The sequence below is a fragment of the Chinchilla lanigera genome, unplaced genomic scaffold, assembly GCF_000276665.1.
Source record: "Chinchilla lanigera isolate Chin_1 unplaced genomic scaffold, ChiLan1.0 scaffold00004, whole genome shotgun sequence".
Classification (NCBI taxonomy): Eukaryota; Metazoa; Chordata; class Mammalia; order Rodentia; family Chinchillidae; genus Chinchilla; species Chinchilla lanigera.
In genome coordinates, this window is record NW_004955405.1 from 32472456 (window position 1) to 32491768 (window position 19313).

The window sequence follows — 19313 nt, forward strand, 5'->3', positions numbered from 1 at the left end:
GTAGCATACATGCAGGTGTGCGTGCATGTGTACACTCACACAAACACACACACACACACACACACACACACACACGGGCGCATACTTGCTCGCTCACACACATTCACACAAACTTACTGGAGGTGGTGAAGATCCACAGTCCCAGAAGGCACTAACAAGGGATGCGTGTGAGGGTACTGCAAGCCCAAGTTCCGTGGGCCGGTATATGATGGCATCAGTACCTCGCATCTCCACTTGAACACTGACTCATTTCCAATTCTGAAAGATGTCCTTTGTGCAAATGCAGGACACCTTCATCTCGGGGTGAGCGGAAACGTCCCCAGCTTCTGGTGGTAGCGGATACATCTGAAAAATGGAATCGAATCAATTTTGCTCCCAAGAGGGACAGGTGGAGGACTCCCATTTCCTGCCAATTCAGTTGGAAACAATGAGGAAAGAGAAAAAAAAAAAAAAAATGGAGCCCTCCCTTCTCTTTCTGGCCTTAGACATGAACCCCTGATAAGATCCTGGAAAACAAGCAGCATTTAAACAGCCATTTGCCCTCTTCAGCTGAGAAAACAGCAAGAGCCAAAACTAGGAACCGGGGCCACCTCTATTGTAAATGTGGCCAGGCGGACTGATTGTCGCCAAACGGCAAAGCCCGAAATGACTGAGATAAGGAATATAATAACATTTTCACATGAACCCTGCATTCTTACCTCTTCTATAGGAGAGGATATCCCCGCAGGAAGGAGGAAGGTGGGGCCCGGCCGCGTCCGATGGCAGCGCCGGCACTGCATTGTCCAGGCCTTTGTGGGGACTCAGGAAGAGGGGACGGAAGTTTCGACAGGAAAACAGCGAAAAGTTCAAACGTAAACAGCGTCCAAAAAAAATTTACCAATAGCAAACTCGATTTCCTCTTTGGGCCTTCCATGCTTCCATGCATCCCCGGGCTGGCAGATTTTAATCTTGGATTCTGTTCACCTTGGTAACCTCCAGCGGGTGTGATGATGCCGTTTCCCTCCTTAATAAGTCAAGAGGATGTGTTTTCTATGGCAGTGGAGACAAAAACAACCTGTTTCCAGAGACTGCATCCTGGCCTGGCCAGGGCTTGCTCTGTCTTTTCCATTGGTCACTTCTGGGGAGGGTATGAACTTCCCTGAAGTCCCGTGTGGGACGGGTTGGGCCTCTCTTAGAAGAGCTGGAACAAAGACACAGGCAGCTAACTCGACACTTCCCATCATAAAGCAAGGCTTCGACGGGGCACCCTGTTTCGGGCCTGAGATGCGCCTTGAGAATCTCGCTCCTACTGGCATTGGAGCAGAGCCGCACTCCATGCGCGGTTCCTCCAGGTACCCAGTGAGGGCAGGAATTGCCCCCCGCATTATGGCTGTCTTCCTCTACCCCCCAGGGCTGAGAAGCTGCAGGAGGAGCTCTGCAGCCTGTCCTGCTTTCAGGGTTAGGAAAGCCATGACTGTCACGCGGGAGATGACATCCACCACCACATCTGAAAGAAAAAAGGGGCACAATGAGAAAAAAGAGCAGTTTGGGGTGATTCTCTCCCCTTTCACCTCCTCTCTGTGTACTAAGCCAAAATGATACCATTTGGGGAACTCCAAAGAACAGGGACAAAAATGGTTAAAAAAAATTGTGCTCAGCTTTCCTGCCGTGAGAATTGAAGAATAAGGCTTTCTCAAGGGCAGTGCCCGGAATGTGAGAGGTTTTTCTCCCCTCGTCCCGCTGATGGAGAGCCTCAAAATTGCAGCTAAGAACCGAAGAAGCCACTTCCAAACTGGCTCTAATGGGGGCTGCCAGGCACTTAAAGGAGCCCGTTACTCCTCAGATGAGGCCAGTCACACATCTCAGGAGCAAATAGTTACAGCTATTAGACAGGCTTCCTGGACTCTGCCATTATGGGAAACTAAAGCACCTTCTCCCCCACAAAATTGCTCTTAAGCCCAAGTAGCTTTCACAGAACGTCAAGGAGAGAGTGGGGAGTGGACTGCTCTAGCTTTTGAGGGGATATCTTTTTCTGAATTGCTTTTTTCAGAACAAATGACTTCCATTATGTTCAACCAGGGACCCATTCTTCACTTAAGTATGTAAAGCAAAATATAGCTTGTTCTCCGGATGTGTTACAACAGAAAGCTTTTGTGCTGCCTGCCGCAGATGGCTGATGGAAGTATGCTGTATAAAAGCCCAGGTACAGCTAAGAGGGTGACCTTGAGCTCCGAAACCAGCTGAAAGTGTGGTTTAAGGCAGACTCAGAGAGCTTTGCTGTAATAAGGGAGACCTGCGTTTCAGGAAACCAGAGGCCAAGAGCTCATTCATGCAGCATGCGTGTATTCAACAAGTGTTGCTTTCATCCTCCCAGACGTTCAAGTCCTCGTTCATTTACACAAGGTGCCGGGCTTTGGTTACACATTCAAGACAATCAGACTGCTTTTCTATGCATTTAACAGCAAGGCATTGGCCCTAAGTAATCAGAAGGATGTCGGAGACCACGTCTCTTTCGCTGGAAGCCCCCCACTCCTGTATCACAAGTCAACCTTCAAGTCACCTGGTGCGGTTTACTACCCAAGAGCCACAAGAGCCGGCTCAGGACAACCTTGGTACAGCGACAGACTAAACATAGTCCCTAGCTCCAGAAGCCAAACAGCCTATTCCTCTGAACCAGGAGCCATTCCCAGAGAGATGTGGTTTTGGGTACCAAAAGGACCTGAGCCTGAAGTCCCTCAGAGGCCCCAGAGATTCCTAAGTCCCATGAAAGGGACATCGAGTGCATGAGGAAGAGTCCTCCTAGCAAAGGCTGCCGGTTGGATGGAGACGGAGGAAGAGGAGTGAGATGAGACACTGCCCTGGCACTCTGGGCCCTGATTCCCACTTGCCTCAGCAGGACGGTCGATCACTCTGCCTGCGGAACCAGCCCCAACACATCTGAGAGCAGCGGGTCCCTGGGGACAGGGAGGAGGGTCTCTAGAACAGCCCAGCACGCTACTCAGTTCTGACCTCCCACCTCAGTGCCCATCTAACCTGGAGATCCTGATTCCTTCATTCCCACAGAAACCGCTGAACCGAACTCTCATTCTCCTCCCCCCACTGTATCTTTCCAAGGACTGAACCCTGGATCCACGGTGCCTTCCAGCCAGCTTCCAGGTGCTGCACATCCAGCCTCAGTCTCTGGGCTGCTTTCTCCCTGTCATTGTCTTCCTGTGCTCAGTGACATCCACATATTTATCCGGTGGCTTTTAGTAAGCTCTCACCACAGCCAGGCACTGGACCAGTTGCCAAGGACACAGCGGTGGCCCAGACAGACAGGACCCTGCCTTCGGGGAGGTCACGGCCTGGCCAAGGGACAGAAAGATGTCAAACTGTACTTGACCGACTTCAAAAATTTCTTCTTACATAATCCTATTTAAAATATTACTTAGAAGCTGAAATATAATTTAGTATTGTTTAGATTTGTTTTAAAAAAGACTTGCTATGGTTAAAAAGTTTTGAACATATAGTTATAAGTCCATAGGTCTTTTTTCTTTGTCTTGTTGAGACGGGGTCTCACTATGCAGTTTGGGCTGGTCTTGAGCTCACTTTGTAGCCCAAGCTGGCCTTGAACTTGTAATAGTCCTCCTGCCTCAGCCTCCTGAGTGCTGGGATTACAGGCATGTGCCACCGTGCCTGGCTAGTCCACAGGTCTTGGATAGTGAGCCCATCTGGACCAGATTAAGTCTTCTTAAAGAGGAAAGGTGATCAAGGCATGTGCCCTTCAGCCCCTGATTATTCATGGGGATGGGCAGAGGGGTTGCTGTGTTTCTGGCACTGTGCTAAGCATTTTACATGAATTCTCTCACCATGCAGCTCAAAAGGTAATCCTTAACTTTGTCCCCATTTTACAGATAAGGAAACAAATGCTCAGAAAGGTTAACGTGTCTGAGGAAAACAAAACAGACCTTGTCTTGCTTGCATCTGCAACTTATTTGACGTCATTGCACCTAAGTGCGGGAATAGTAAATAAAATGTGTAACAACTGCATGATGTGGACCCAACCAGAGTAGACAGATGCAAGGCCAGGGAGCAGAAGCAGGCTCCCAGCTCCAGGGAGGCTGGGGCAACTGGGGTGGCCAAGTCAGGGGTATGGGTGACCAAGATGGCACCTATTTAAGGACCGGTGTGGAGGCCTCTGATATCTTAGCAACCAGACAGCCACATGGACACAGCCCCACCCGGGTGGAGCGGGAAAGCCCCCTCCCTGCGGCCTGCGGAGTCACGAGGGGGCACCTTGTGTTCGCGACTGCACCGGAGAGTCGCTGAACATCAGCCTGCTTCACAGACCATTACAGAACTCAGCGTGCTTTGGAATAAGCTGACATGCTAAGCTTGCTTTTATACAAACCTTCTTCAGTTACCAAAAGCTTTCTTTCCTGATTCTAGACCAAAGCACTGCTCCTGTGTTTTATTTAGCCCAGTGATTTCTCATTCTAAATCTTAGTAGGTCAGGCATATAATAAACTTGATGTATATTTGCCTCATTTCACCTTTGTGTTAAATCACGAGGCAAGTACTATTATGACCATCCCTGTTTTACAGATGAGGGAACTATTTTACAGAGAGGCTGAGTGAGTGTCTTAGTCATTGTCTCATCACTGGGACACAAGACCTGACACCTACCTCTTGAAGGAAGAGGGGTTTATCCTGGCGAATGTTCTCAGCTCCTAGTTGGCAGGTTCCAAGGCAGGAAGCCATGATGAAAGGGCCTGAGTGGAAGAGGAAAGCGCTCATGGCATGGTGGGAAGGAAGCACAGAGAGAGAGAAAAAAGAGGAGTGAGGGAGGGAGACATTTCTTTCCGAGTCAACCCCACACCCTTGTGACCCGCCTCTGACCAGGGCCCACTTCCTCCCAGCAAGTAAGCTGTTACACGCCCATGATCTTCCAGGAGCCCTGCCTACGACCACAGGAGGCTCTTGGGTGACATGTAGATAGAAACCATAACACTGAGTAACTAGCCTAAAGTGGCACAGTTAGTTAATAAGTGGCCGGAGCAAGCTGGGTGTGGTGACTCAGGCCTATAATTCTGCACTCTGGGAGGCTGAGACAGGAGGACTGTGAGTTGAAGCTCAGCCTGGGCCACTTAGCTGCTTAGCAAGACTTCGTCACAAAATAAAAAATTTTAGAAGGGTGGAGGATGTAGCTCAGGGAGAAGGCCCTGGAGTCAGACCCCAGACCAGGAAAAAAAAAAAAAAGACAGAATTTGAACCACCTAGTCTGGCTCCAGAGAACTAGCTCTTAATCATAAAGCTTCTCTGCCTTTCTGGTATGTTTGAATTATTTGCTGATGTTTAAAAACCAAGAGAGGTAATGTAGACCCCAGATCTCTAGCTTGTCACATTAAACAATCAGGCATTCTAATAACAATGAGCCTGTGCTCCCTGTGTGAACTTGAGCCCCGCTGCATGGACCCAGGGTTCTCTGACTGCCCCAGTCCCCACCGTCCCTTGTTGCCCTCTAGAACTACCGAGCAGTCCTTTGCCATTTTGCGTCAGGGTTTGCTGCTATTTCTCTTACATCCAGGCCTCTTCACTCATTGTGTTACCTTCCTGGCCCTGTCCTCAGTGTGCTTTCCCTAAAACCATGTTTAGGGCCAGAAGTGAGAGGTGTAGGCCCTGAGGTCTGAACCCATCCTGACTTTCATTCATTCTTAAATGAAGACAGTCATCCTTGATGCTCTGACCATGTATGTATGAAGGAGTCCCAGATGGACTTGAGGCAGGAGGACCGCAAGTTCAAGGCCAGCTGAGAGGGGGAGGGGAGGGGGACAAAAGTCCAGAAGTCCAGGAGAGTCTCCCTTCTCTGCTGTACTGTTACTAAGTACCAGATTAAAGGAGAACAATGAGAGGAGAACTAAAGCAAGGAGCAATAAATTCAAAACATCAACTGGAGAGAAAACCCTTGATCCTAGCCCAAATGTAAGACCTAAAATTTCTACCTAGGAACAAAACAACCTGATTACTAAAGAAAATTCCTTACGATTGTAAATACTTTCCTGCAAAGGTCCAATATTACACAAAATATTACTATCAGCAAATATGATTGTCATTAAACCACATCTAGTGGAAGTTTTGCATTCAGATGCAAACCATCACTCCCACAGTGCCTCCTTTGGAGGACCTGCATTTTTCCCATGATGCTTTTGCAGGAAACATTTGGAGACCCCTTCGGGGAGCTACTCTTCAAAACCAGTTTATGGGCCATTTAGGAAAGGATTTTTATATTGCTTTGTATTCACATCTAATTTTTGATCCAAAATAGCAACCCCCACCTTTTCCACCATTGCCCAAATGATAGTCCTGCTACAAAATAAAATCCACCAAAAGATGAATATTTGTTCATACTGAGAAAATAATTAGCAACAATCTCAAAGGCAACTTCTTAATTGTGTGGTTAACAACAACTCCTAGAAATAACACAGCCTTCCAAGGTAGTTTCTTTGAAGGGAGCACTACCTATTTGGATGTTTTGATGTGTTTGTTACGGAAATCTAAAAAGAGAATAACAAATATATTAGTCTATTCTTTAAAGAATTGTGCGTGCAAATGGAAAGTGTATATGCTGAAGTATAGATTATAGGTATTTCTGGGTAGTACAATTATTAGGAGCTTTTATTTCCTTCATCAATATTTATCCAGCAAAAAATCAGTGCTTACTTGCACTATGTTAAATGTTAGGAAAACAGTGTAAATATTTCTTTACTGCTTTGTATTATAATGAGGAGATGTAGTTTTTGTAATCATAAAAATTAAGCTGCCTTTATTCTTAAAATCAGTTTATCTATCTATCTGTCCAGATGAAGTAAAGGAGAAGACAGATGAGTAGATCTCTCTGTAAACCAACCTATTGATTGAGGTAACTAGTTTTCTACAAAAGCATATCCTTTTGGTTTAGGAGACATAGGCAAATGAAACCCCATACAAACAGCATTTCCTACTTTGGGTAAACCGGAAAAAAGTAATAAAAATCAGGGATAGAATGATTCACAGTGTGAGATCCACACCTGCGGCTTCGGTGTGATTTTGAACAGTGAGTTGAACCACTTGAGGCCCTAGGTTCTGCCTGAGTCCATTTTGTCCTGCTGCAACAGAATCCTGCAGCCTGGGTAATTTATAAGCAATTGACATTATTTTTCACAGTTCTGCAAGCTGGGATGTCCAATTTCAAGGTGCAAGCATTGAGATTGTGAGAGAAAGAGAGGGAGAGAGGCTGACTTGTTCTTTTATCAGGAATCTGCCCCTGCAATAAGTAACCCATTCCTGGGACAATAGCCTTGATCTGCTACCATGTCAGAGCCCTCCCAATCAAAGCACATTTTAAAGGTCTCACTTCTCAGCACTAGTGCACTGGGGACCAAGTCCCCAGTACATGAATTTGGAGGGACATGTTCAAACCATAGCAGACTCCTCCTAAAATCAAGGAATTGGACTAAACGGTCCCTGACATTTAAAGGTAAACCATTCCCTGAAATTATGACACAAAATATATGTGCCACAAAGTCTAAAGTGCTGAGCACAAGAAATATAGAAATAGACTTTAAGCAAAGAGTCATACAAATGGCTTAATAGGAAATTACTTTTATTTTATTTATTTTATTTTTGTCTTTGGAGACAGGGTCACGCTGTGCAGTCCAGGCTGGCCTTGAGCTCACTTTGTAGCCCAGGCTGGTCTTGAACTTGCAACAATCCTCCTGCCTCAGCCTCTCGAGTGCTGGGACTGCAGGTGTGCACCACCACACCCGGCCAGAAATTACTTTTTAAAAAACTTAGCTGAGGTGTTTTTTGTTTCCTCACAACCACTGGGCCCTGCCCGTTGCTTGGGTGGGTTCAAAGAGGGTGGACGTCTGGTAGATACGAGAGGTCACCGCTCAGCTTTTGGGGGTCAACCTTAAAAGGCAGAGAAAGGGAGAGTAATGTGTGTGTGTGTGTGTGTGTGTGTGTGTGTGTGTGTGTGTGGTGTGGTGTGTGGATGCATTTCCAGAAGGTTGCCTTTACAGAGGGAGAGGCAAAGCTGGATTCCAGCTTCACGCCACATAGACCATAGCTGACCTTAGTCTGTAAAGTGCCAAAAGGGCAACAGGGGGAGAGAGAGGCAGAAGTGTCAGAAGAGCATCTTTGCTCTCTGGCTCTCTTCCCGCCTCAGCAAACATCAGGACAGGGCTATCAAACGGTCCAGGAGGCACAGGGAAGGTCAGCTTAAGGGAGGCTGAGCCCTGCTTTCTGCCTGGAACTCAAAAGAAATTCTCTGTCAGGGAACCCCACAAACCAAAGGGGCAGCCTGCCCAGAGACAAAATGGCAGTGGGTTTGTTTCCACGGAAAGGAGCCTGAGATTGTCCTCCATTTCCTCTTGGCTGATTGATGTGTGGCCTGTAGGGGACAAAGAAGTTCCCCCGCGACATCCATCCTCCCTAGATAGCTGACAAAGCACACTGTGAGCTGGTGGGCCAAGGGATGGGACCACAGCAGCTCAGGTGTGACCTCTAGCCAAGTCCTGGAGAGTAGAGCTGGCCTCCCACACTTTGTCCTGGAGGTTTCTGAGGCCAGCATATGTGGTGGGCAGGAGGAGCAGAGGCCGCGCAAGGCCAGTATCAGAGGTGACACCCAGGTGGGGTCCCTGCCCAGTAGCCCAAGGGACCCCGATCCTGCCCCCAGAGCTCCTTCCCTGCAGACACACCCCGTCTTGAGGAGGCGGATGAAAGAGAAAGCAGCTGGCAGGGGAAGGAAGCAGTGCTGATAGGAAGTTCCAGCTCTGAGTTAGCTGATTATTGAGGGGGAAACCGATTGTTTTAAACCGGAAGAGGCTGTTACCTTTCAGTAATGAGTTGGAGTTTCTTCCCCCCACCCCATCCCACTATCAGAAGGAATGGAAACAGATGAATCCAGTTACAAAGAAAATGTTTTTCAACCATCTTTTAAAAGAATTTTAGCAGTAGTGTGAACATTCTTACCCTGCCGGGTAAGTATGAGACTGTGCTTACAGCGAGTCCTATGAAGAAAAAAAGTCCCTGGTGCTTTGAATGCATTTAATCAGGACACATAACACAGATGGGCAGGAGGCCCTCAGGGACGCCCTGTAGAAGAAGCTGATTTTAGAGGGGCCAGGGGAGGGCACCACAAGTCCCTAGGGGGAAGGAGGTTGCTTGAGCAGAGGAGCAAGGAGGTGAACTGTGCTGGAGGGCCAGGGGTGGCGACAGAAGGAGAAAGGAGGCTGCAGTCAGAGTCTTATCCAGTTCACTCTGGGGTAACAGTGTGTCGTCCCCGTCAGGGCGACAACAAGGCAGTCCAAGGTGGTCCAGGGATAAGTAGACGTGCCAGGCCTGCAGAAGTGCAGTGGGCACCCACGGCTCTGGCAGCTGGTCACGGCCTAACTCTGATGCCCACACCTGCCGCACCCTGCAGCCCTCCTGGTTTTGAGGCGCTTCTGCATGCAGCCAGTCTCCCCAGGGCTCCAGAAGGCTGGTGCAGAGCAAGGTCTCCTTCTCGTGGAGTTGAGCAAGAAGAAAGGGCCAAGGAGGCAGTGAGAGACAGGAAGACAGGGGCCACCTCTCAATCACCTGCTACATCTGGGTTTTTCAAGGCCCCTGGCCATGCAGTGGCATCTGGGAGGACTCTCCCAGCTGGTCTGATGCCTCCAGCGGTAGCAAGAGCAGACAGTACCATCCTCGTACACGGAGAACAGCCGTCTCTTCCCACCCTGCCCCAAGCCCTAGCACAGCGGCCAAGACTATTAGAAAAATCTTTTAACCCAAAATCTTTTAACTAGGGTTAAAAATCTTTTAACCCACTTTTCTGTGTGTGCTCCGTCCTCCCCATGCTCTTTGCAGGGAGCTAGTTTCACAGGATAAATTAGATCAGGTCTTGCCTCTGCGTAAATCCTTCAATGGACCCCTAATTTGCTTTAAATAGCAGCAAAAGTCCCCGTATGCCAGGGAGACCCTCTAACCTGACCCCCGCTCACCTCCCCTGCCCTATCTTGTCTCGCTTCTTCACTCCACTCAGTGTACCTTACACCCCTTTGGTGTCTTACCTGTGTCCCCCTCATCTGGAGTCTCTTCTGGACTGTCTCGCGCCCGATTCCTCCTATTAGTCGTGTCTTGGCTCCAGCGTTGCCTCCTCAGACCAACCCTGAGCCTTTCTCTCCCCAGAGGCAGCCCTCCGGGTGACATTCCAGCTCCTCAGCCTGTGCACTCCTTCCGTAGCTCTTATTCAATGTGATGTTTTCTTATTTATTTATTTATTTATTTATTCATTTATTTATTTATTTATGTTTGCTTATTTTCATGTCCTTCACTAGAATTAAAGATCCTTGAGGACAGAGACTTTGCCTTGAGTAATGCTTGTTGCAAAGAAGGTACTCAGCACCTGCTCGGTAAGTACCTGAATGAATGAATGACTCTCTCACCAGGAATGAACCAAGGCAACAGAATGACTCTAGACTACAAATATTTCCACCACGTGACAGATACTGGGGATGTTGGCAGGTAAAGGACAAACTGTAGAGGAGGTAGTTCTGCTTAAGAAACATTACTTGTCTACAGTCTTGTGACAGAGGCCAGCACAATCGGACAATTCTAAAATCAGGTAATTCTAAAAGGACTGTGGTCCCATGAAACCATGCTGCTTTCGGCTGGAGAATGGAGAAAATTTCAACAATTCAGAGGCCCATGTGTCAAGGGTTTGTCCCCAGGGTGGCACCACTGGGAGACAGCGGAACATTTTTGAGACAGGGCCTGGTCAGAGGGTTTAGCATTTGGGAAGACCATGAGACTGCAACCCCTTCCTCTCCTCTTTGGCGTCCTAGTCATCAGGGGAGCTGTTTGGCCATGCCGTAAGCTATCCCCACCATGACCTGCTGACTTGTCACAGGTCCAAAAGCTAAGGAGCCGACTGATGATGGACTGAAGCCTCTAACACTTTGAGCCCAGATAGGCCTTTTCTAAGCTGGTCATCTCAGGCATTTTGTGATAATGTCAGAAAGTCGACTAATACCAGTTTGGTATGCAATAAATTAACTGCTGTGCAACACACAGGGAGGTAAAGATAAACACCTGGTCCCTGCCCTCGGAGCACGGAGTCTGGCAGAGAAGCCAGCCCCACAAAATTTATAGACATTAGTGGATAAAGTGAGAGGTCTGGGAGAAGCCAAGAAGAAACCTGCAGAAGAGTTCAAAGGACGAGGGCGTTTGCTTCCCTTGAAGAAGGTGGGGCGGACTTTCCAGAAGAGCTGCTTGTCACTGAAGTGAAGAGGATTTGAGCAAGCTGAAAAGGTCAAGATAAATAAAGGGGGAACTGACATTGTCAGGCAGAAGGTTTGAATGGCCAAAGCGTTGGTCTGCCTGTGTCCATTACATTTTGTAAGGAATTAGAAATGTGAGACCGATAGCAAGTTTGGGACTCCTGGGCAGGTGTTGAAGTCATGAAGCACTGGAAATTGCCCAGGTCTAGCACAGCAATCCAGAAGGGAGGAGGACAAGATTCGTATCCCAGGAGGGCCAAGGTGGTGGCCAGATCTGTGGGACTGGCATAGAGGATTGAAGGCAGAGCTCTGGGGACAGATTGCGGGCAGCCCTGGGACTTCAAGGGCACATGGAGGAAAAGGACTCCGTGTAAGAGCAGTCAGCAAAACAGGAACTAGAATCTGGAAAATTCAGCTGCCAGAAACCAAAGAGAGACGAACACATTCAGAGGGCTCCCCAGCTCCTTCTTTCTACCCATCCTGCTGGCTATTACCGGTCAATGCCTGTCGACCCTGCACAGAAAAGTGCACAGGGACAAGAAGTGTTTCTGATTTCTTTACTGCTAGATTCTCTACCCCTAGACCAGGTCTTACCACCTGGGGGAGTGAATGTGTGGACCAATAAGGATGTGTTTTCAAATTATGCAGACAGCTAAGGGGGTTGATGTTGGTGGAGAAAAAAAAAGACCTTGGATTTGGCCACTGGACACAGAAAATGTTTGAGAGATCAACTGTAGGAATCGTGATAGTAACACCTGTGTCACATGGCTGTTAAGAGGATTGATTGAGCTCATGCATGTACTTGTGTCCAGTACCTGGATGTAGCCAGAGCTCAATAAATGTGAAATAACTGTTACTAGACCCTCTAGCCTTCACTCTCAGAAACTCTGCTGGTGAACTAATTCTTTGGAGTGGTATGATGTCTAACAGATTTGTTTACAACTCTTCCAAGATATGCTAGACACACGTTGCCTTAAAATCCCACAACTTCAAAGCTATACTTGATAAAATGGCTGTAACAGAACTCACTGAAATGAGTGTGGGCTGTCCAGCCCGGCTATGGCTTGGTAGGTTTCCAAAGACCCAGAAGAAGGACGGAGTCTTCTTCTCTTGTTAAAGAGATTCATAGAATGAAGGCAGCTGCAGCCTCAGAAACACGGTTCCTGGGTTCCGTTCCTAAATCTGTAACTGTATCAGTCAGCTAACCCGGAAGAGGAAGCCCGAGAAGTGGTATGGTCCCGAAGATTGCCTCTGTCACTAGATCAGATAAAGAAGAGAAAGGCCACAGAGCGGAAGTCCTTGAAGGTAGGAAAGCACTGAACCAAAAGGTGGGAAAGCTGAGTTTCCATTCTAAATGTGCCACCAAATGTCTGTGAATGTGACTAAGGCATTTAACCTACCTGCATTGCACTGTTGTTTTTTGTAGAAGAGAGGACGGCATGAACCTCACAGCTTCCATAGAAGATTGCAGTGATGGCCACGATCTCTCCCCTCAGTGCATGCTGGCTCCCTTTGCTACACAGTTTTGCCTTTTCTCCTATCAAGAGGTAAAATCTGTTTCCTTCCTGTTGAATCTGGGCGAGCCCTGTGACTGCTTTGATTGATAGGATGGGGTAAAAGTGACATTATGTTTCAGTGTAAACATTAAGAAGTCCTGCATCTAACACTGCGACTCTTGCAATGATGTGGTGGTGAAAGCAGGCCTGAACGAGCCTTCTTGAGGATGAAAGGTCTCGTGGGGAGAGAGCACCAGCCCACAGCTAGCAGCACCAAGCATCAGATGCTTGGTGAGGCTATCTTGGAGCACCCAACCCCAGTTACATTCCCAGGTGAATGCAGTTACCTGAGTGATCCCCATATGACCACAAGAGAATCACTCAGCCAACCCATTGGAAATTGCTCGTCTATAGTTGTGAGACAATAAAATGGTTTCGGATTAATCCACTCGATGGCTTGTTATGCAGAAAAAAACAGTTGATACAACCTCTCTTATAGTTGACATTCCAGAAGATGATGTTACTGCTCTTAGAAAGGAATTAGGCTGTGTGACCTCTTAGCTGTGTGCTTGGGTTTGTCGCAGAGAACAGGTTTAGTGACTGTTTCACCCCCACCCCCAATTTGACCCTGAGGGCCTCTCCTTGAGACACACACCTGCCACACTGCTGTGTGTAGACCTACTAGAGTTTAAACTCTGCCAGTTTTCTAGTATAAGGAAGTTCATACCTTTCTTCCAAAGGTTTTAAGGTTATAGTCTAGGAAACTAAACTGACAATAGACAGATTAACAAGAGAAAAACCATAACAAATTTATTAATGTGTGTGTGCACAAAAGCCATTCAAAGCATAAAAACTCAAAGAAAGGGCCACATGGAGAAAGGTAAATGCCCTTCTACAAAGGACAGAGGGGAGCTGGGGTAGCAGGGCTGTAGACAACTTCAGAGGGGGAATCAATGACTGTTAAAGGAAATGAATGAACCTTGGGAACAAAGTCTGGGACAAAGGTCCACTTGGCTCCGGGTGTGGTGTTTGATTTTCAGTCTCTTCCTCTGTGATATGAGTTTAATCTGCCTTGGTTAATGATGTTTTGGTAAAAGGATTGAAGCCAATTGTGTTCCTCTGTGGTGGACCTGGTCTTCAGGGAGATAAGGGAACTTCAGGAAAAGCCCCTTCCTGCTCTTAGGGGGAGAAAGAGGAGTGAGAAAGGGGGTGCTGAGAAGATCAGCAAGACTTTGAGGCTGCCTCTTTAGTCCAACATGTCAAAGCACCATCTTGGAGTATCATTTCTGAGTCTCATCGACACCCTCCTGGAACCTGACTTGAAGGCCTGAACAAGGCAGGAAGTGGCTTGGGTGACTCAGTGGTCCTTTCTCCTGAGTCACCAAGTTGTCAGTTCCCAATCTCTGCTGGTTCCATGGGACATTTCTTCAGTCAATCAGTCAGCACTTGTGTTTCAGACCTTGTTCCGGAAGTGAGGTGGCTGGGGAAGGTCTGACTATGGAATGGGTGGGTGGCAAGATTGAGTGGTTCTACATGGAGAGTGGCTCACCCATCAGTCCCTTCTCTGCAGCTGTCCTGTGACATCTCACACACTTGCTTCAGGGCTTCCCTGGAGGTGGTCCCACCTAAAAGCAGAATTTCACAGCTGAATGTCCCTGCCTCAGGTTTATTTGTACAAACAACACTGGAGGACACCAGCCCCATGCAGACGGCACCCCAGGAGTGACATTAATCCTTCTGTCCTCCCATTGACAGACAGGGGCATTTACTGTGGAGCCTGCCAGAGGGCCTGGTCACCACTGGGTGCCTGAGTGAACCAAGCTGGAGCTGTAACCTGGGTCTGGGCCCTGCCCTTAGTCTTTGGCTGGCAGAGCCTGAACCCCTCAGCAGTGTGGGAGCAAGCACACTTCCAGAGCCCAGGGAGGGAAGCAAGTGGATGGAGCTTGCAGCTGACACACCTTGGGGTGTTGGCCTTTAGGCGGCCTCGATAGCCTTAGCACATGCACTTCTGGCCCTGGCCTGGTGGCCTGCAGCCTTCTCAGGCCTCATTGGACTTGGCAAAACTCTGTTCCTCAGGAACTTGAGGTGCAACCCCTAACAGATTTATGTCTTTGTGACTGGGGTTTCTTGATGTCATTTCTATTCGGGACTGGTGTAAGTACTGTTTTTTAGACAGGGCCATGTCTTCTGTAATCGGGCTCCTGAAGCGCTTGGGACCAAAAGAAGAATGAGGGAATATTTAAGGCCTGGTTAATTCAACCTTCTTAAAACTATATGTATAGGAAACTAAGACCAGAGAAGTGAAGGAACAAAGGTACTTGTGATAAAATGAGGTCTGGAATTCCGACCTTTTAGCTCCAAATCCAGAGCTCTTTCCACTACATGAAATGATGCCCTGCAGACCCCATACCCTCCTTCCTCTGGTTCCTGAAATTGCCCTCTCACCAGCTTTGTATTTCAGGCATGGGACCACTTTTTTCTTCTGGGTAACATACATTACCCAAGGAATCTTCAGGTAAATTCCAGCCACCAAATGCTAATGATAACAGCAACAATACACCTTCAAAAGATATGTATCAAGTACCCAATAAATGCCAGTCTCTGTCTTGGTTTGGGGGAGATCTGAAGAACGGAGAGAAGATATCAACCTGTGGGGAATTTACATTCTCGAGGAGGTGAGACAGACAATAAATAAAAAAATTTTTAAAAAGATAAATAGATGCTAGTGTTACAGAAAACCAGCAGGATAATGAGTTAGAGGTGAGTGAATTGGAGAGCACGTGGGTAGGAAAGACTTCTGATACCGTGATATTTAAGCTGAGCCCTGGTTGGTGGAGAACCAGCAACTCCAGGAAATCAAGACAGCAGGGGCCTTAAGTAGGGACAAACAGCTGAGAAAGAGCAGGGAAGCATGTGGCCCACTGTAGAGGGAGCAGTGGAGAGAGAGGAAATACCCATGATAGGGGGTACTGAGGCTGCATTACCCAAGGCCTTGCCTTAGAGGACTCTTGGAGATCTTCATCTTTGAGCAGAGACATGGGAAGCTCCTAAGTAATAGGTCAGATTTCCATTTGGAGGAGATCGGTCCAACTGCTTGACTACAGAACAGATGTTCTGGGTTGAGAATGTAATAATGAAGATGTTTTATTAAATCCACTGTCTGTAGGGTTCTATGTACATCTGAGCTCTAACCCTCTCACCACTGCTAACTAGATCTTATCAAGCTCATTCAGTGGACAGGAAAACAGACAAGGAGACTGGAAGGGATACAGGAACTTGCCCAAGGTTGCACAGCCAAATTTGAACCTAGGACTATCTGACCCCATGTAGCATGTGGCCTCCAAAGATTGTTGACTACTCCTAAGTCCCTGTTGAATCTGTGGCTCTCTCCACCCAGCACTCTCTATCCAGTTTATGTGTATTGAGTAGATTTCCCCTTTTAAGTTTCCATGTTAGTTTGGTAAATTTCTCAAGTCTGTTTTGTACCATGCTGGGTTGTGAGGGTGGGGAGCCTACATGAAGCTTCCTCCTGGGACTTGTGTGTTAGCTTTCCGTTATGGTAACAAACACCTGCGATGAACCCACTTAATAAGAAGAAAGCTTGATTTTGACTCCTAGTTTCATGGTTTCTGTCCATGGTCAGTTGGCCCAGTTGTATTTGGTCCTGTGGCAATGCCATACATCAAGGTGGAAATGTGAGACAGAGCAAACTGCTCACCACATCCAGCCTGGAAGCAGAGAGGGAGAGAGACAGACAGAAACAGAGACAGAGACACAGAGAGAGAGAGAGACAGAGACAGAAACATAGAGAGAGACATACAGACAGAGAGACAGAGACAAAGATAAAGACAGAGAGACAGCAAGACAGAGACAGAAAGAGATAAAGAGACAAAGACAGAGGCAGAGACACAGAGAGACAGAGACAGAGACAAAGGCAGAGAGACACACACAGAGAAAGAGATAGACAGAGACAGAGACAGGAAGCAGCAGGGCCCTATGTTCCCTTCAAGGGCATGCCCTAATGACATCACTTCCTTCCTCTAGGCTCCGCTTCTGAAAGACTCCAGCACCCAGCGGTACCACAGGCTGACTACCAAAGTCTCCACACATACACTTTGGAGGAACACTTACTACACTATAGCAACTCAGAAGTAAGTTTTCTTTCTGAAAATGAAATTAAACAAATCTATGAATCCACATGTGACAAGAAAAGACCTGATATCTTCAGGTCTGGAACAGCTACTTGACTAGCGTCTGATGTCTAAAGCAAGGCTAGGTTGAGCTCAAAGAGAAAGGCCATCCTTGCCTGACTGTTCAGCAGAATATGGCATGGGGGGCACAATACGTGGGGACTGGGGCTTTCTGGTTTCCAGAAACAACCCTCTGTGATGACGGGTTTGTTCGTTAAACCTCATCATGACCTGCGGGAAACAGCCCTCAAGCTAATCACTTGGTACTGAGAACAAACTCAAACGTTAACTTGGCTTCCTGGTTGTGTTCAGGGTCCCCTGGACAGGACAGGAGGCACAAACATTTCAGTCACTTTGAGAAAAAAAATGTTCTGTTTTCACTCCTGTGAATATTCCAAGAAAAATGTTACCAAGAAATATTGTCTTCCTGGGGGCGGGCCCTCTCAAAGCTGAGAAAGATTCAAGCCATCGCTATTTTTTTTTAAGGTTCAGGTATTTTAAAATTTGAGTACCTAGGGGTGTAGCTCAGTGGTAGAGCAAGTGCTTGCTATACACAAAGGCCCTCAGTTTGATACCTAGAATCAAAAACAAACAACAACAACCCCACAACTGAATGAATAAAAGTTAAAAGACAGTTATAAAAGATGTAGTCTATTTGAAGTGTTTTTCTTTTGAACCAATTGATACTTAAAACATAAAAATACAATGTGATATTATTGTGCTAGTGACAATATAATTATAAGACCTACAAAAATATTAATTCTGGTGCACCTTAAGCAGTGTGGTTGAAGAACGGGACATACGATTACAGGTGTGTGATAAGCATCTTCTGATCTTGCCATCTATAGCTGCGTAGATAACTTCATGCGTAAGACCAGCTGGAGATAATGTTAGAGGAGGTCTTATGCGGTGAGGCCCAAGGCCAAATGGCCATACTCAGAGATACAGGTGCAATGCAATGTCTGATTCTGTCAGCTAAGGCTTGGACTGTCACGAAGGTGACGAACCCATGGAGAATCAACCATACCCTGGTGAGACCCTGACCTTCAGATGTGACCCCCCTTAAAATATCACATCCCATCATTTTACATAGAGCAGCCCACAGTGGACACATTGAGTGTCCCTTAAGAAATTTATGGGCTGATGAATTAAGTCACTGATAACTAAGCTAGGACATTCAAGGTATCTTTCAAATATTCTATTTTAGAAGATGGGTCCATGACAAATCAATATGGGCTTGATGAGACAATAGACAGTGTGCAGGGAAGTGTTAGGGAGGACACTGCGTCTCACACACAGCTACACATGCTTCTGTTCTACTACGCCAAGTTTGGCTCATTTGCCTTCTGGGTCCCCTTTTCTCTCCAGGCTTTGTTTGATCACGACCCCTTAATTTCGAGCTTCTTAAGCTGTACCTTAAACCATTTATGGATCATGAAATCAAGTTGGTGGGTCGCAACCAACATCTCCTAAGCACAACAGAGTAGAATATATCTAAATACAGCACAGATAAATGAGATAAAATAAAAGTGGCAAAGTACTGTTTGGTGAAACTTGTTTCAATTGTGTATACAGGTGTGTATTGGGTTTAGATGTAAATTCCACTGTGTCCTGTAAATTGGAGATAAAGTTCTCAATCCACTGTTCTGGGGAGCAGATTAAGATGTCCCAGCCTTCTACAGACAGGTTACTACGACCATGTGCTTCTTAAGCAGATTCACTGTGGGTAATGCTTTGGTCTGAAAGCTTGTCCCTCCTGTCAATTCATGTGTTAAAATACTAAACCTAGTGGTGATGGTGTGAGGACCTGGAGACTTTGGAAGGTGATTATGTCATGAGGGTGCAGCCCTGAGGAATGGAATTAGTGCCCTGAAAACAGAGACCTGAGAGAGACCCCCTTGAATGACCAGCCATGTGAGAACATGGAAACAAGGTACATCTTATGAAACAGAAGCCAGGCTCTCACCAGACCCTGAATTTGCCAGCAGCTTGACCCATCTCCAGAGCTGTGAGAAGGAAATGTGTTATTTTTAAGCTACCTGCTTTATGGTAGTTGATGTTAGCAGCCTGAATGGACTAAGACAGTGACCTAATGCTAGGGCCCTCCCGGGCCTTCTATAGATTGACCTGCTGTGTAGTCCCTCAACATCTCAGATATTCTCTCATCTAAAATCCTGTTTTACAGGTAAAAAGGCTGAGTCCGGGAAAAAGGATACAAGTTAATAATAGAACCAGGCCTCTGATTATAGTTTCCCTGATTCCCCTTCCAGGGCTTTTTATTTTATTTCATTATTTTATTTTATTTTATTTTATTTTATTTTTTGGTGTGGTCTTCTATTATAATACGGCAAATAATGGCAGAGAAGATT

The 19313-nt window shown here is 46.9% G+C and overlaps 2 long non-coding RNA genes across 2 annotated transcripts in view; one reads left to right on the forward strand and one right to left on the reverse strand.

Annotated features, from left to right (window-relative positions):
* The window catches only part of LOC102008492, a 22494-nt gene extending 19939 nt beyond the window's left edge, over positions 1 to 2555 (reverse strand). Inside the window, exons 1-2 of the long non-coding RNA XR_259420.1 lie at positions 699 to 2555; positions 118 to 345 (exon numbers count right to left, since the gene is read on the reverse strand). This is a non-coding gene — a long non-coding RNA (uncharacterized LOC102008492). The remainder of the gene's footprint in view (positions 1 to 117; positions 346 to 698) is intronic.
* The window catches only part of LOC102008179, a 21921-nt gene extending 4975 nt beyond the window's left edge, over positions 1 to 16946 (forward strand). Inside the window, exons 2-6 of the long non-coding RNA XR_001235728.1 lie at positions 10317 to 10391; positions 12456 to 12563; positions 12685 to 12805; positions 15216 to 15429; positions 16799 to 16946. This is a non-coding gene — a long non-coding RNA (uncharacterized LOC102008179). The remainder of the gene's footprint in view (positions 1 to 10316; positions 10392 to 12455; positions 12564 to 12684; positions 12806 to 15215; positions 15430 to 16798) is intronic.
* The last annotated feature ends 2367 nt before the right edge of the window (positions 16947 to 19313 follow it).